Source organism: Aythya ferina (genome assembly GCF_964211825.1).
Source record: "Aythya ferina genome assembly, chromosome: 8".
Classification (NCBI taxonomy): domain Eukaryota; kingdom Metazoa; phylum Chordata; class Aves; order Anseriformes; family Anatidae; genus Aythya; species Aythya ferina.
The window spans coordinates 28,844,336-28,856,325 of NC_140304.1; positions in this window are offsets into that span (position 1 = coordinate 28,844,336).

Below are 11,990 nucleotides of genomic sequence, written 5' to 3' on the forward strand. Positions count from 1 at the left end.
TACCTGTGATTTTATCAGGTAGGAGAAAAAAGCAAAACAAGGAGCCAAGACTAATAAAAAACACTTACCTCCCTGTGGCATATTACTGTGCAATTAGGTCTGTGTGATAGGTAGCAGATGAGGATCTATCTTGGTACAAAACGTCACAGCAAAGAAACCCCGAAAGCCCAGCAAACTGTTCCCATATGACAGTCCCTAAATTCCTAGACATGACCCATGTTCTGTCTTCAAAGATACATCTGCTCAGTGCGCAAGCCTTTCTTCCCCTGTCACTATGCTTGAAAAATCCCCCTCGCACTGCTGCTCTAAGCCAGCCACAACGCATCCATCATGGACGCGCTCACGTGCTGCCTTCCTACGCAGGAGAAAAGCATCTCTGGGAGGCCGGGAGCATGAGCCAGGACTGAGTGTAGGGTGAGAGCAGCCCAGGAGCAGAAGGCACGATCCCACATTGCGCCACCGCTAAATAACCTCCTGTACCGCCAGGGATTCACTTTTCCGCTAACCACCCCTAATTAATTCTCTTAGGCACTGCTCTAATTCCATGCCTGCGTTGCAGTCCGAGGCTAAACCTACTCCCACAGACATCAGTGGCAAACCTGCCATTTATTTCAATAAATCAGGATTGAACCACAAATATCCACCTTCACCTGGCTTTCAGCATGCAAAAGCATTACAGCTTCCCTGTCTCTGGCTTTACTCTTCTCCTTTCCCTGCCAGGAGTCATAGGAGGCCCAAGGGTTTGCACCTGAAGTGGCACTGAGGGCTGCTGTGAACACCACGCACAGCCTTCAGCACGAAAGGGCATTTTAAGAGAGGTATCATTTAATGAAAGCATAATAAGGGGTTTCCAAAATTAATAACAAGGGAAGGGTTTTGCATGGACCCAGAAGCGTGCCACATTTTCCAGTGATGTGCCTCCCATCCTCTAAGGAAATCCAGCCCAAGCCCAAGCTTTGCTGTCTGCTTTGGTGTGGGTGATTGGTGTGCCCACAACTTCTGCCTCCTGCCCAAGCACTGCTGTACATTTATGATGGCAATCCTGCATTCCCGAGACACAGCATTCACCCATCTCCCATTTTTAATCCCAGAAATTTATTTGGAGGACTCTCCCTGGATTTAGGTGGCAGCAAGAGTGCTGGGGGTGAGCAGCAGCCAAGGAAGATAACCAAAACCCTGCCCATGGCCACCAGGCACCCATGTGTCAGACCTACATTAAACTGTGAGCAGATGCCCTGGTATACCAGTTTCTACTCTTAGCTTTTTCTTTTTCTTTATTCCTTTTTCCTTTTCCTTTTCCTTTTTTATTTTTTATTTTTTATTTTTTATTTTTTATTTTTTTTCCATTGCTTATAAATATTTGCAGGATTGAGTTTAGTGAGCAAAAAACATTTTCACAATTTTGATCTTCCACTGGAAGGCAACAGGGAGGTTTCATGGCTGCAGCAAGACCCGAATTGTTCTCTAGTTTGAAAGACCATCATGAAATAATAAAGTGTGTTTGTTGAAAGGACAGAGTCCAAAATCTCCGCGAAGGCAGCTCGTTAGGCTCCACTCGCCTTTCTCAGTGGCACCGACTCAGAGGAACTCAAGCAATGTCAAATTGTGTAAAATTGGTGTGAATTCTGTGTGACTGGTGAACAAATTGACTTCTGAATTGGGTGGTTTGCTTCTTCCCGCAAATGGTGTTTTGCCTTTGCTGAAATCACTTCTTGTTAAATCCTCCCACTGAAAAGTGTTTGGTGTTTAATAATAGAGGCATTGCATGTTTAAAGCAGCTGATTTATTTAAATTGGCTCTACTGAGACTTAGCAAATTTGAGACAAATATCTCAGCGCTTTCTGGCTGGACATAAATAAAATCCAGGGAGTCAGATTCTCTGCCCTGTCCGGATGGCAGAAAAAGGGAGTAAACACAGTCAGAATCAGGCCCAAAGTTTTCAGACACATTTAAGACATTTTGGAGGTAAATTTCCTTTTTTACCTTTTCAGTTTTTTGCACCCCAGAAACAACCAGGAGTGAAACATCTTTGTAAGAAAGAGGAGATTGAGCTTGGGTTACAGAACCAGATGCCATTTATTCCCAGTCTGGCAAAGGACTCTGGAGTATATGGTGAAAAGTGTGAATAAAATGACACAGACCTCCTCACCAGAGATTAGCAAGTCTGTTTATTTACTCAGCCTATGCAGCCCTTGTTTTATACTTGGATGCATATGAGTAACAACAAATACTTAGCACGTGTCAGCTGGTTCATATAAGACCCCAACTGCTTTTCCAGCCAGGGCATGGTGAAAGGAGCGGAGGCGCCTTCCTTGCCAAAACCAACCCGTGCGTCAGACCCCATCAGAGAGACCTCGTGCCCTGGCCTCATTTCTTAATGATCCTTCTCCCTCTTTAAGCACTCCAAAGATGATGGTGAAGTATTTAAAGGGTTTTACACAAATGAACAAATACGTTTTCAAAATTTCCTTTTTTTTTTTTTTTTTTTTTAAATTATGTTTCAAGTAGATTAAGGTAAAGTGTCAACAGCACATCCTATTGAGGTCTTTCTGGATCATATGATGGGACCAGCAGGGCAAGGAGGATGATAAAACAGGCAGCCATGACCCACCTGGGTGTCTCCCATCCACACCACAAGCAGTATCCCTGGCAAACTCAGTTTTCTGAACTTGCAAGGAAAATAATTCAATTTTGGTTGTTCAGTGGAGTAACAGACCATGAGCAAAAATGCCCAGCAGTTCCCTTTCAGGAAGTTCCATACAACACAGTTGGGGCAGGCTGAAGCTGGGAAAAACACCTCAGCTGAGAATTAGAGGAATTTGTGTCCGCCAATCCTCACGGACAGAAAAGAGGCCGACTCTGAACTTTGTTTCCACTTATCCCTCATTTATTTCACCAAAGTTCCTAACCTTTGTAATAATCTGCCTGATTATTGCACATCAGCCTAAGCTTATAATAAACAGGGTATGAGACGTACGCGGCGCAGCGCGTTATGAGCAGCTCTGATTGACGGTGCCGTGCAGTGATGACAGCGCTGTGTTTTCCTTTCATTTTTGGAGACTAAGTGGCTTACATGTGGTCCCATTTAAAGGATGTCTGGGTGGCAGCTGCATTCTCCGATGTGCTTATGAGAGGGAAATGAACTTTTCAGTCCTGAAATGCTGTAAAATGGGGTTATGTAAAAAGACGGCATGCGGCTATTGAAAGGGGGAAAATATTCTCTCCAGACAATGTGACTTCCTGTTTACTAAATAGAAATATTTTGGACATCCCTCTGAAATGCCACGCAAGACTTTTGATGCTTTCCAGAGCAGTGTCCAGCTTTAGGATCAGAATGATGTTTGGGAGAGTGCTGTCCCCAGAGAACAAACCACCTTTGAGGCTGTGCATCTGAAATCACCCATCCATTTCCCAAATTTTAGCCTCCACCAAGCCCCCATTTTTAGAGATGCTCAGCCTGTGCCTGTAGCAGCACCCCTCCAAAGACAGGGAGCATCTTCTGGGAGGCAGCAGTGAACACAGCGACACCCATAACTCTTTGTTTTTCCATTACAGACATTTTGCAATTCAAGAAACAATCCAGCATTGAAAAGGAGCAGGCCCACATACTCATTTAAAGTTAGGATGGGAAAAAGCAATGCCAGTTCTGAAAGCAGCTCGTGAATACAGAAGGGATCAGCCCATTCAGCCTCTGGACACAAAGAGAGGAATGTCACAGGTCTGGGAAATACTGTGAGCAGCCATGGCTGTCCCATAAAGAGCCTTTCTCCATCAGGACCAGCGGGGTATCTTAAAGCCCATGTGGAAGCCAATGGTAGGAGCTATAAACACGCCCTGAGATCCTCCCTATGGCCCATGGTTGAATGGGACCTGACAGCGTATATCTCCTCCCTTTTCTTGGAAGCTGGCACAAGTAGTATTTTTGTCCTTTTTTCCCTTTGTATGGCATGGGCTGTCCCACAGCTCAGCCCTCGCTAGCAGAGGGGAAGCCAAGAGCAACGAGGAGCTGCTCTTTGGCACCAAGCAGCAGGGCCGAGGAGCGAGTGAATAAGTGAGCGAGCCCTGCCAAGACCAAGCAGTCACTTCAAGTGGAGTTGTGGCCTCCAGTGACAAAGTGCAAAGAGGTTGCCAGCAGAGGGCTGACCCAGCAAAATGCTGGTTTATTTATACATTTCAGTGTATGCCGAATGTGTGCGCTGGGTGGAAGGAGCCTATGGTACCAAACCTGTGCCACTTTGAATCCTGCCCTTTGCATGTATATAAAATTAAATGAGAAATATCTCATTGCCTTTGGTTTCTTTTGGGGTTTTGTTTGCATTGTTGGTGTTCTTGTTGTTGTACTGTTGACTGATAAGCTGTGTACACGAAGCAATTAAACATGAATGCTTGCCCCCAGCATGCACAAGATGCACAAGTGCCTGTCTGGGTCATTCCCACCACACACACGATATACCTCCAATGCAACGCTCCTTAAATAGCCAGAAAATACACACTGTCCACCACATGGGCTAAATTTGCTTTTATTTATTTATTTTTCATGGATAGGAGGAGACCTCTCTCAGGCTCCTTGCTTCTGTCTGCTCCCTAAACAACACATTAATCACCCGCACAATGTAACTGAACTCCAGGCCGCTGCCTTCTGCCTTGAAAAAAACCACTATCATTACTGAAATATCAGTGTCTGGGAAGCACAGTCTTCGTTGTTGTGTTTTCCTGAAATCTGACATAGCCCTGAGATCCTCTCTTCTTGGGAATAACAACTGGGTCCAAGGTTTGTGGAGAATTCCTAAAATTTTCCTTGCTGATAAGGAAGAGTGTGGCACTCGGCCCTTTACACACCTAACTGGGATGAACTTTGTGTTGTGGCACAGATGAGTTCTGTTTGGGTTCAAAGCAGCTGTTTTTGTTGTTTAAACTGACTTTTGACATTTTTCACCCTGACCTCACTATATTTCTGCCCACCCTGCCATTAAAGGGCTATCTAATTCCACTCGGGGCCATGTGGGTTTCTGGATGTGCATCAAATGTCAGGCTGAGATGAATTGTGAATGGTCCAAGCAGAGTATTAAGCTGTGTATGAAGAAAACCTCCTTGTCCTGACAAATCCCAGAAGCAGCCAAGAAAGGTTATTGACAGAAAAGTCAAACCAGAGCATGGGGAGTTCTCATCCGTGGTGAAACCCCATGGGGCTTAGTGAGCGGAGGAGAGGCATGGCCTCTTGGGGATAATGAGTGAGGGCTGGTGTACACATAATGAATAAGAGGAGCAAAATTGTCAATGAATTTAAACAATCGAGTTTAAATTCAGAATTAATAAATTGGGAAAAAAAAAAAAAAAAGGAAAAAAAACATCCAAAATGCATTGCCCTTCTACAGGTCCATTAGGGTCAAAGCAAGCAAATGTCTATATGGTGTTAACATGCAATATGTGGTGAGAAAGGGAGGTGATGGTGAAAGGAGAGAGGGATAAGACAAAGGCACGGCTCTCCCTGTGCCCCCATGCTCCTCTGTCGCGACGAGTCTACTTTGTGACCCCATCACATCTGCCTCAATCACTCTTCATTTGCCTTTGAACAGCGATAGATAGCTCAGCAGGTTTTGATTACAGCAACGTGATTTGGGCTAGTGATGACTTGTGGAAAATCCTCCCCGTTATACTTAAATGGCTGGATGGGCCCTGCTGATTTTCATGCCACTGGTGGAAAACTAGCCTGGGAAGGCTGACCAGAGGCCAGCATGTTGGGAGGCAGCAGGGAATAGATTTTCCTTGCAATTTCTTGCTTTTAACACTAACAACCTGGTAATGCCTCCCAGCTTGCCGCTTCCTTCAGCCAGGCCTGTGTTTGTGGTTAGAGCTGAAGTTTGCCCTGCTGAGCAATTCCACTTTGTTATTTTAAAATTATAATACACATACACACACAAAAAGATATTTTACAGTGGGGAAGAAGCCAGTCTTTTCCACATTTGACGGAAATGAGACTCCTGCTCCACCAGACATCATGGGACACGGTTGGTGTAGGGCAGGTGACTTTGCTGGAGGGTCATGCCAGGTACTTCTGGCCCTTACGTAGATTAATAGCCCTTTAAAAAAAAAAAAAAAATTCATTTTATTCTGCATGCTACAGAAAGCTACAATGAGCTGACATGAGCCTAGGGAGCAGCCGGGAAGTATTCACACCCCTGCAGCTTTGTGTGGCCACTTCACATAGCTGTCTGGCAGCATTTATTGCTTTACAGCAATGTCTGCAGACTGCCTGGTGCCGACGTACTGCAGACCCCTCACTGCCTTGCTGCCCAGTGCTCCAGGAGGGCTTTCCCTTCTGCTGCACATTGATCAGGGAAACAGGAATCGCCCATGCTCACCTTACTTCCCAGCAAGAACTGATGGCTGGATGTGATTCCCATGCTGTGGAAGGGCTGTGGAGCCACCCCAAACCATCCCTAATATGTTTTAACGATGAGATGTCCCATTTGGGCTGCATCAGGAGCTCAGGAAGGGGCTGAGTGCTTCCCTGGAAGGGCAGCACTTGCTTACAGTTCAGTCAGGAGAGCAAAAAAAAGAACAAAATTTCTGTGCCACCTGACATCAGGCAGTGATATACTCATTCAGGGCAGTGCTGACAAGGTGCTGCTCCAGCTTCAAGGGAAGCACTGTGCCAGTTTATTGGCTCTGCTGTGCTGCTGAGCAACAGCATGTGATGGGCTCTGAAGTGGCTGAGGCAGGGGAAGGACGGCGTTTGCTGCTGGAGGCATACACTAACACTGCTGCATCAGCCTGTGCACAGCATCTTTTGGTTCTCGGTCCAGATTTCAGCAAGGAGAAATACCTCATGTAATGTTCATTATCACTATTATCCTTCTCCCTTACAGAGTGAAAGCAGCCACTGGAGAAGCTTCCCTCAGCTAGAGAGCAAGATGTATAAGCACAGCTTTTTTTTTTTTTTTTTAAATAGGCAAATGTGTTAAAATCACCAGTCTTTTCTCAGACATTCTGCTGCTTTACAAGACTGGTGTGGCTCAAGTCACATTTACTGGGGGGAAAGATGTACAGCTCTCACAGCCTGGAAAGGCAATGTCTTCCTGAGCTCAGAATCAGTGTGCTGGGAGCCCTTGATAACAGTGAACACTGTGCAGTGCCTGCTTACCCCCTATCAATAAAGGGGCTTGAGTCTTAAACAGGTGCTATCATCAGGCAGATCCAGGTCCCCAGATTATTAACTCAGTTCCCAGTGAAGCACTATATTGTCTTCCAGTTACCCAGCCATTTCCACTGGACTTGAGCACAAGCTGCTGCTTCACTCTGGCTCTGCCTTCTAGAGTCTCCACTCTGCACCCTCCTGATCATCATCGGGGTGATGATCATACTTGCAAGGGACACTTCTGCCCTTTACACTTAATTACAATATGTAACAACGCCTTATTACACCAACTTTGTGTTGATATGCAAATGAAACTTTTAAATCAAGCCAAAAAAACAATATGATATTGTGATATTAAAGCAGATTAGGCAGCCTCCTGGAGGTGCTGGTTAGATCTCCTCTTTCCTACCTTCTCTGGAGTGAGTTTATGTGTCCCTCCAGATATACACAACCTAGAAAGGGCAGAGAAGGGTCTTTTTTTCGAGACCACTTGTTTTAAGGCTCTTACAAATGGCTCAGCACTCTGGTGGAATGGCAATGTGAAACACCCCTAGGCGGTACCATGGCTTTGACAAGCCTCCTCGGTTCCCCCTGACAAATTTTGCCACCTTGGTGCTCAGAGCCAGCCCAGAGCAGATCAAAGTGCAGCCTCGTGGGCTGGCTGGGCCAGCTCTGGCTCACTGCCACCCATCGCAGCTCAGCGCCTTCCCATCCAAACCATGAGTGCCAAGGGTGCGACGGACTTTTCCTGTGCTTTTATTTCTCTTTTTCTTCTGGTTCAGTGTGGATGACAAATAACGTTTTAAGCTCATCAAGGAAATGACCTCAGATTTTAAGTTCTTTCCTGGGGCGGCTTTTAATATTTAAATGTATGTGTGTGCTTTTCTGCTTCTTTTTCCTTTCCTACACATCCGATAAACAGCTTCCCCTCTAGAAACGAATACAGGATGATATCATAGCTCAGTAAAATGCACTTGTTGCTTTCGCTCTCCTTGTGTTTCTAAGGGCTCACTCAAATTTCACTCAGCTTGGCTCTATTTCAAAGCCCCTGATGATGGATCACTGGGCCAGATTTCTCCTCTTGCTTTTACCATTCCAGAGGTATAAAAGCCAGAAAAATTAATAACACTGTGATTTTACTAGGGAATGTTATACATTACCAACCACGCACTCTTGAATGTAGGTATTTACCATGACCGCCTTGCTGGCTCATTTAAGCACTTCCCTCTCTGTAAGGTCTGGGTCCTTACAGCAGCTCTTTCAGGTGGAGATGTATTCATTTTTATTTTATGGGAGGAAGGAAGAAAGCACAGTTTAGCGTAGGGATAGGAGTCACCTCACCTACTGCCTGCATTAGTTAGGTTCCATTTTAGTCAACAAAGAGATGCTGGTTCCTCAGGAAGGCAGGTCATGGATGTCCACAATGCTCTGGAGATATCTCGATGTCTTTGCTGAGTATAGATGTATGCAGGGGGTAGTGAGATGAAATCTGCCTTAGCTAAGGGACCACATCAAATATTTACAGTGTATAAAGGTATTAAATACTCCTCTCCCACACTTCTGCATTTCATAGTCATTTCTTCAGAGCCCCAGAACTTTCCTTTGAGACTCAGAACTCGGTAAGGAAGAGATCCTTGAGACACCTGTGGAGAAACATTTGCAGAACAGAGGTCAAAGTGTTATATACCATGAGAATAAAGGTTCTCAAGGTTTCACTGGAGGAACAAACAAACAAACAAACAAAACCACACAGATCAAGAAAGAATAACTTAAAGTTGAAAGTACTTCAAGGATGATTACTACTAGGACTACTGCTGTACTAGGATATGCCTCTTCTATTTCATAAAGCAGGGCATATTATGCAGCTCTGAAGCGTACAACTAGCAATCACCCTCCTGAGTCAGCAAGCCATTGCTCTATGGAAAGACACATGGCACTTTTTAAGGATTAGTAATCACAAATCAGTTGATTTCTTCTGGTCCTATCCAGGGTTCATCTAGAAAACTAAAGATTATAAGAAACTTCTTTGAAAAAGCACTTACAGTTTTTCTTTTGTGAAGGAGAAGGGGGAGAGATTTACAGTCTTTTATAGCTCCTCTAAGGCAATCTCCAGCTCAGCCATGCAATCTCCAACAAAAGAGGGAGACCCATGGTGCTTGGTGTGCTTTGTCTCGGGGATGTTGATTCAATTTGCGTCTTGGCAAATGAATTTCATTTCTGCAAAGTCAGAAAAACCCCATTTAAGAGCGTTTCTGAAGAAGACTGGATCCACAGGAGTGCAAAGGAGGGTTAGATATCAGGTCTGCATCCAAACCTCTGTCAGCGGAAAAAGGATGACATCTCCATGATTACATTTCTCCAGCCGGTTAGTTAATCCCTTTGCCACATGGATGTAAAGTGCTACTTCCTCCTTCCTCTGGAGAATTCAATCATCTGGTTTGTGCACCAACGGTGATAAAAAATGTACTGTTCAAGCTAGACTCAGGATGAAGATATTCAAAGATCAGCAGGCTGGCTAAGGCAAAGGCAGTTGGTTATGGGAGACTGCTCAGGGCCCACGGGGAGAGGCTCATTACCTTGAGACTCAGTGTGAATAATGTTTCAGGGTTTGTTTGTTGGAGCTGATTTTCTGAATGGCCCCAATGCATGCTTTTGTGTACACACAGGCACAGTTGTGTTCTGTCTCACTGGGGCAGCTCCTGGCATTTTTCTTCCAATGCATTGCACACAAGACAGCATTTTGAGGCTACTGGGACCTAGGAAATCATTTCTCATCCAGACCATAACTGAAGAAAATTCACAGCCAAATCACTGCAGCTGACTCCATTTGGCAGTGTAGACAAAGACGAATATTAGGCCAGGGTGGTGGGAATGGAGAATGGTGGTACTGGTAAACTAAGAAGAGTTATGCTTAACATGACACCATGCTATGCCAAGTTTTGCTGAATGCAAATATCCATGAACAGGAAAAGGGAAATAATAGGCTTGAGAACTCAAATAATGTGAAGAGTTTCCAACTTGGTGCTGGAGAAGCTGGTTAGTTCTGCACCATTTGGTCATGTTGTTGAGTATAGGAGATGCCATCCATTTGAAGGCACACACCTGAGAATTTCCTTTAACACAATTTAAATGAGCTGCTCAAACCATCAGGGAAAAACAAACCAAGCAGAAAAGCTAGGAAGCAAACTCTCCTTCCAAGACAAAGCAGCAAAGTCATCCCTGAAATATGAGCAGCAGACATCAAAGACAGGATGATGTGATTTTCAACACACCTGGATGTCACTTCTCCCCCTTTTCCCCCCTCCACATTCAATGTACCATGTCAGCTGAAATACGTTGGACCCCTCCAAAGCAATAGCATAGACTTGGGAACAGATCCAGCACTCAGTGAGAGCCTTTCAATAACTGCAGTGATCATGAGCTCAGGCCCAGTGTGATATTGTATTGGTTTGCTCATTTGGATTTGGTTTCTCAGGTAAAACTTTTCACCTCCCCGTTTGGTGAGAACAAGTCATTCGACATTTTTAGGATCTTGACTTGCTTGCGTGAGTTGACAGCCCAAGAGTATTTGCCAAAAGTTGGGAAAATGCCAAGTTTTCATTAAACCTCTTGTAAACCCCAAACTGCCGTCCTGCGAGGCTGCATCTGGCAAGGAAGCCATCTGCGATTCGTATAGTCTTGCTCCAACAAAACGACAACAGTGTGAAAAACTCTTTTCTCTGGTCGGCAGTGAACTGTAAAAGTAACATTAGTAATAGCTTCTGCAGGCTCAGTAATGACATAATTGACATTGGCTGAAAGCACAAGCCCCAGCCACGGGGTCCTGCCAAGGCTCTGGATTGATTCATATCATCCTTCAAAAATACAGGTCATAGTCAATAGCCCTCTTGGACGCCACTTCTCAAGTTGGTGTTGAGACTGCTCTCCTTTGGAGCGGTGTCTGCAGTGAAGTCTCGCAAACAGAGTACGAGCCTCCTGACCCCAGCCCTAGCCAAAAAAAAAAAAAAGCGGCTGTTCTGCTTGACTGAAGCCATTTGCTTGATCCATAAACAAGGTCTGTATTTCCAATTGTTTAAAAACCTGCAGTTTCACAGAGAAGTGCACATTGCACCTAGTAATCTCTTATATCTGTAGCAACATGACCCGGTGCATTTTATTTAATGCAGAGCCCTAGTAAGGAGACTGGGCTCTAAGCCATCTGCACATATGTTTCTTGGATGCCTGATATTTTCATTTTACTTCAGATGAGCTGCACTGTTAGGGGGCTCCCATTTATAGCATCCGGGATTTTTTCCAGAATAAGTTGTGCTCACCCCGTCTGCAAACCTCTCTTTCCCCCTCTACCCCCTTCACCCCCACGGCTCAAAAAATACAAACCCCAGCAGATGTCCATTAAAAAAAAAAAAAAAAAGGAAAAAAAAAAAAGTGAGACAAAAAGCACTGATTTGCTCAAATCTCTTGCTAAAGAAACCATTCCCCAGCTCCCTTTGTGTTTAAAAGCTTGAGGCCCCTGGTTTAGAGAAATCCTAGAAATATGATTTTAAAGACCTCAGTGGGACTGTGCAGCACTGAGAGGCTGCCTGCTTACTGATGGGGAATGTTTAGAAAAACAACACCTAATGCCACCAAGGTTTCCATTCGCACCTCTCCTGTTCTACACATTTTGTGGAGAGCCTGGCCTGAAATGCAGGAGCTTTCTGTGCCTTATTTAGATAACTAAGTGACAAAAAAACACTGGATCATAGCCTGAACATTTCACTAAGTCTTTAGGTCTTCCTGGTTCAGATGAAAAAGATTTTTTTTTTTAATTTTTTTAAAAAGGTAGAAAAGAACTATCAGGTTACACAGACCT